Source organism: Sus scrofa, chromosome 12 (genome assembly GCF_054392235.1).
Source record: "Sus scrofa isolate SSC_HxYL_T2T_F1_AM1 chromosome 12, Sscrofa_HxYL_maternal_Yorkshire_Landrace_v2.0, whole genome shotgun sequence".
Lineage (NCBI taxonomy): Eukaryota > Metazoa > Chordata > Mammalia > Artiodactyla > Suidae > Sus > Sus scrofa.
The window spans coordinates 10,926,452-10,932,451 of NC_139394.1; the positions used below are offsets into that span (position 1 = coordinate 10,926,452).

General features: G+C 46.1%; 1 protein-coding gene across 2 annotated transcripts in view; it reads right to left on the reverse strand.

Annotated features, from left to right (window-relative positions):
- Positions 1-5,038, reverse strand: part of KCNJ16 (potassium inwardly rectifying channel subfamily J member 16) — a 499,644-nt gene extending 494,606 nt beyond the window's left edge. The window contains exon 1 of one of the 2 annotated variants that reach the window (XM_084983833.1): positions 4,816-5,038. The gene's annotated coding sequence lies outside the window, so the exon portion shown is untranslated. Of the gene's footprint in view, positions 1-215; positions 271-4,815 lie in introns of those variants that run through there. The other variant, XM_084983832.1, reaches the window with a different exon arrangement.
- Between the last annotated feature and the right edge of the window lie 962 nt (positions 5,039-6,000).

Consider the following 6,000-nt stretch of genomic DNA (forward strand, 5'->3'; position numbering starts at 1 on the left):
CCAGTTTACAAGGCTTCTGCCCTGTAGCATGAGAACATCAATAATTTATCGTGATTCTCCAAGTAAACTAAAAGTGCAAACCACACTAACGAAACCTCGTAAGTCTAGAACTGCACTCATGCCCACGGAGGAGTCACAAAATTAATGACCTCCATGAACTCTGTCCAAAAACATCCCACAGCACTTTGCCATTTTCACATCTCACAGCACTTTACCATTTTAAGAGATCAAGAAGCTTTTGCCCTCTTCACCACCAATCTGCTGGCTGCTGCCAAAGAGCACACATGGCCAGGATAGGAAGTGTGTGCTTCAAACTGGAAAATTACAAATATGTGAACCAGCTTTTGAAATTCCCCTTTGCACTGGACTAGAGCCAGGACACCACGTCTTACACTTCCAGCCGTGCATGAAAGCTGTTTGGGGATTTTTCTAATCCAGGGCCCACAGGACGTTTTTATGCTGACTTCCAGGGGACAAGGCCCTGAGTGAAAGCCTATCTTGCCACAGTCTGACTTTTATATCTTTTTTATGTATTTAAATGTGTCACAGCGGCTACCCACATCTGCTATTTTATTGCAGCCCATTAAGAAATGGGATGAAAGATTTGAGCCCATCATTGCTTTTTCAGGAAGGATTTAAATCCCAAATCTGAAACCAAAGATATCTCCAGAAGGTCCGAAATAGCAGAAAGCCCCACCAAATCTCAGCATGTATGAGCTTATTCGTGTGAAAATATTGTCAACAAAGACCTTTGCAAACCTAGGGCAGCACTTTCAAGGCAACTCTAGAAGATCTAACAAGGACTTTGACCTGAGCATGTTGTTTAGAACTCAAGGTTGGCAGGCACACATGATTTTTTAAAAAAATCATTACTCATTGTTGTTAATAGGAATAATTCACATAACAACTGTTTGTTAGCCAAACACTCATGTTTGATACGAACCTCAGGAAGAATTTCCAATTTTTTCAGCCTGCTTCCTGTTCGTCCCCCCCCCCCCACCCCGCACCCCACACCCACACCCCCCTGGGCCCAGCAGCAGCACAGGATGACTAAGATCAAGTGTCCGTCACACCGTGTGTGTGCAAACCAGCACGTGTCGACATCACGCTCTTCTTTAAGGAATTCACACCAAAAAGATGGTAAGGAAAGAGCAAAGCTGAGTGTCAGAGCCGACTTCCAATCAGGAAATCCCACCTGGAAGCAAGCCAGCTTCCGCTCCTTTGAATTAAGCCAGAAAGACGTGACCTTTCTTATAAATGAATGTACAACCCTTTGGCACGACCACGGTCGACTTCTGCCTTGAATATGACTCTTAGTCATTAGGTAACAAGTGAATTTCTGAAAAAGACCTTGGTTCGACAACAAAGTCTGAATATGCAAGACGGCAGCATTAAACCAGATGGTCATGCTCCTTTAAAAATTCACTTTTAAGTGTTCTACCTTCAATGCTTATACTCAGGAATAGCATCTGAGACTAGGCAGTCTAATACACTGCTGTTGAGAATAAATATTGAAATGCTGTTTTATTTTATTTTATTTTTGTCTTCTTAGGGCCACACTCATGGCATATGGAGGTTCCCAGGCTAGGGGTCGAATCAGAGCTGCAGCTGCCAGCCTACACCACAGCCACTGCAACAAGGGATCCAAGCCGCATCTGCAACCTACACCACAGCTCACGGCAACACTGGATCCTTAACCACTGAGCAGGGCCAGAGTTGGAGCCTCTGTCCTCAAGGATACTAGTCGGTTTTGTAACCACCATCCTATTATGCCTACTGGAGACAATGGGAATTCAAAAATGTTAACAGTATATGTTATTTCTGAATGCTAGAAAATCTGTCTTTATTATAATTTTTATTATGTTAAAAAAAATCACCAGCCCAGAGAAGCAGTTTTTGTTTTGGTTTGGTCATTAATAGCATCGATTTTTTTTTCTCCATTTCTGGTTCTACTCTTTTTTTTTTTTTTTTTTTTTTTTTGTCTCTTGTCTTTTGTCATTTTAAGGCCACACCTGAGGCATGTGGAGGTTCCCAAGCTAGGGGTCAAATCAGAGCTGCAGCTTCCAGCCTACACTACAGCCACAGCAATGCTGGATCCAAGCCACATCTTTGACCCACACCACAGCTCACGGCAATGCCGAATCCTTAACCCACTGAGTAAGGCCAAGGATCAAACCGAGTTCTCACGGATACGAGTGGGGTTTGTTAACCACTGAGCCATGCCGGGAACTCCTGGTTCTAGTTTATTTTTTGTTTGTCTGCTTGTTGTTTAAGAAGTCAGGTTATTAAGATACCTGTAACTACACAGACAAAAGGATTTTTCTCCCAAGTAGAATTCCAGATTACCCTGTTTTGTTGATGTTTTCCTGCTGACCTGGTGAAGCCCTTCTCACCTGCATCAGGAGGAGGAAAACCACCTCAGGTTGGATAGTTAAAGTCACACAGATGAGCTCTACCTCCTGGTTAAGGATTGAGAATCCTGAATGGACTGCTGTGAACACAACTAAAGATCCATACTGGTTGGGAGTTCCCGTCGTGGCGCAGTGGTTAACGAATCCGACTAGGAACCATGAGGTTGCAGGTTCGGTCCCTGCCCTTGCTTAGTGGGTTAACGATCCGGCGTTGCCGTGAGCTGTGGTGTAGGTTGCAGACGCGGTTCGGATCCCGCGTTGCTGTGGCTCTGGCGTAGCTCCGATTGGACCCCTAGCCTGGGAACCTCCATATGCCGCGGGAGCGGCCCAAGAAATAGCAACAACAACAACAACAACAAAAGACAAAAAGACAAAAAGACAAAAAAAAAAAAAAAAAAAGATCCATACTGGTTGGCAGTCATCACACATCCGCTGGTTCCATAGTTGTATGTCCTAGGCCTTTGGGATGAGGTCCTTACTCTGACGCTCCAATGGGGTTGGGGGTAGTTCTTGTTAAACACACACACACACACACACACACGCACACACACACACGATCAAATTATCTTTTCATTTTCCAAACAAGCACAAAACATCACCCTGCTAATGAACAGTGTCTCCAGCTACCACCATCCTGTTATGCCTACTGGAGACCATTCTTTCTACTCAAAAAAATCCATTCTCACCAAGAGAAGGTGACCTATTCTAATCTGTCATTTTCTTCCTTTACATCATTTTTCCCTTTTAGGTCATTTCCAAAATAGGAAGGTAAGTACATGTTTTAAATCATCTGTGGCACTGCCTTAAATTATGTCATTTCTTAAAGAAGGAGAAGGAAGAGGAGAGGGAGGGGGAGGAGGAAGAAAGAAAGGGGAAGGGAAGGAAGGGAACAGAAGGAGAGGTAAGGAAAAGAAAAGGAAAGGAAAAGAAAAAGAAGAGAAAAAACAAGGAAAGAAAAGACAAGGAGAGGAGACGGAAGGGAAGAGAAGGAAAGGGAAGGAAAGAAAAGAGAAAAAGAAAAACAACATCAGTAGTTCCTTTACTACTGAAGTTCACCTGTGAGGCAATGTCTTGGTGTCGGTCAAGCCAGTAAGCAATTCAGGCAGGTTCACGGAGAGCTGTACAGATGCATTTCTGGCTAAATAAATAAATACCCATTTGATTTATTCATTTGGCAAGAGCAGGTTCCCATGGCAAAGGCTGATCTAAAAAATCTCCTTTATAAAAATTTACAGAGTGTTTCATTCAGTATTTGAAAGGAAAGCCCAATGTGAGAAGAGAAGCAGTATTTTACAGTTTATCAAGAATGAGTAGAAGACCCTTCTTACAAATTATAATTTAAATATTTCCCCCGTATCTGACTATGTCATACACATATTTTGTAGAATTCCTTCCCATGTGCTTAAATAATCACAAGTGGTGTAAAATCTACCAAAAGTAATGTGATGTGTCACAGTAGTTTCGAGTGCAAATATCTGATACCAAAAGAAACATCATGAAACTATTCTTCAGAGTACAGATGGTACTATGCTTCAGAGTATGTCTGGCTCTAGAACAAGCTAAGGAATGGAGGGAAACCAGAGGCTTTTTACTGCTTTCCACCTCCCTAACCCACGACCACAATGGGACATGATCACCAAGACCCCCTCCACTGCAGAAAGATGCAGGTGCTTCTCAAGGTCCATCTTCACTAAGAACAAATAGAATCCACTGATAATTTCCCCCAAACCACAGCAAGTTAATGTCAACGGTACCAGAGTAGAATGAGATAGTTTACATTTAGGATATAAGTGAATCCACTTAGGATATAAGTGAATTCATTTTTGTTGTTGTTGTTGTTGTTGTTGTTGCTATTTCTTGGGCCGCTCCCGCGGCATATGGAGGTTCCCAGGCTAGGGGTCCAATCGGAGCTGCAGCCACCGGCCTACGCCAGAGCCACAGCAACGCGGGATCCGAGCTGCGTCTGCAACCTACACCACAGCTCATGGCAACGCCGGATCGTTAACCCACTGAGCAAGGGCAGGGACCGAACCCGCGACCTCATGGTTCCTAGTCGGATTCGCTAACCACTGCGCCACGACGGGAACTCCGTGAATTCATTTTTTAAAGTCAGCCAACAAAAATTCAAAAGACGTTTTAAGGTCGTTCTCCCTTTAGCCATTATCTTTTGAGATGGATGTTATGATGGCCAAGTACCAATGGGGCACACACCACAGTAGAATATCTACCAGGGTGGGTGTTTATCAGACACAGTTTGTATCTGTGATGCTTTTGGTTTGAAACCTGGGGAGCTTCCCGAGTCAAATCTGAAATGGGTGCCCTAGCTCAGAGGGCGGGGAGAGCCTGAAGAAAGAGGAAGCCACTCCTGACTGGAGGCGGCAGGCTTAAGAAGCGGGGGACTTACATACAAGGCTTGTCTCCATCATCGAGACAAGAGTAGATCTTCATTCCCACCGCCAGAGTCTTAAAAGTTTGCACCGCGGCTTTAAAGAGCTTCAGTCATGTGTTTGGTCCGCAGCTTTCCCAGGGTGGCATCCTTGAAAATGGCTCCCACTGAGGAACCGCGGGCAAAATGTACAAAAATTCCAAAGACCAGGGAGCAGGGAGGAGCCTCCGATTTCCCGGGTCCAGCTCGCGAGTCAACCACTGGTCACGTCCTTCCTACGACGCCGCCAAGCTCCACCCCTCGTCCCTGGCGTTTACAGTCTTACGCACCCTTCTCTCCCGCGCTGTGCCCAAGCAGTCAGCAAAGGGTCTCATCAGCGTGGAGGTGGCTCACTTGGCAACTCTGTGGCTGCACTGGAAGCAGATGGCCCAGAGAAAGTATAGCCACGGGCAAGAGGAAACGCAGATGAAGGGAACAATTCCCCAAATAAGTTACAATTCTTTCCACCAAGACCCACATGTTCCGAACTACTGATTTATTAAGTCTCCAGGCTGGGGGTCTCTGATCACTCACTTTTTGTCCTCTTGTGATTGAATAAAGAGGACACATTAGAGGGCTCATCAGGTATTGTTACAGACCCTCCCAGATCCTGTCCCAGCCAGGAGCCTTCTACTCAGTATTCTTTAAGCCACCAGAGTGAGACCGAGTTAGGTTCAGAAGAAAAGGAGAGTGTTAGGTTATTTTTTCAACAAAGAATGGAGAGGGGAGTTCCTGTTGTGGCTCAGTGGAAACTAACCCAACTAGTATCCATGAGGATGCTGGGTTTGATCCCTAGCCTCGCTCAGTGCCTTAATGATCCAACTTTGCCAGTGATCTGTGGTGTGAGTCGCAGCCACAGCTGGGATCTGGCTGGGATCTGGCTGGGATCTGGCGTTGCCGTGGCTGTGGCTAGGCCGGTAGCTACAGCTCTGATTCAACCGCTAGCCTGGGAACTCCCACATGCCGCACGTGGAACGGAGAAGTGTCAGCTCTGCTCTGGAACACAGGTCTCCTTCACCGGCGGTGAGCAGGGCTCCTCTACTCCGTTCCCAGGGGGCAGGGAGGGGCCGAATTCTCCCGCGCAGGCGCAGCTGCACCTGCACCTCCTCGGCTCCCCCTGGCGGCGCCCGGCGCAGCCTCACTGTGCACGTCCCCGCTGCCACC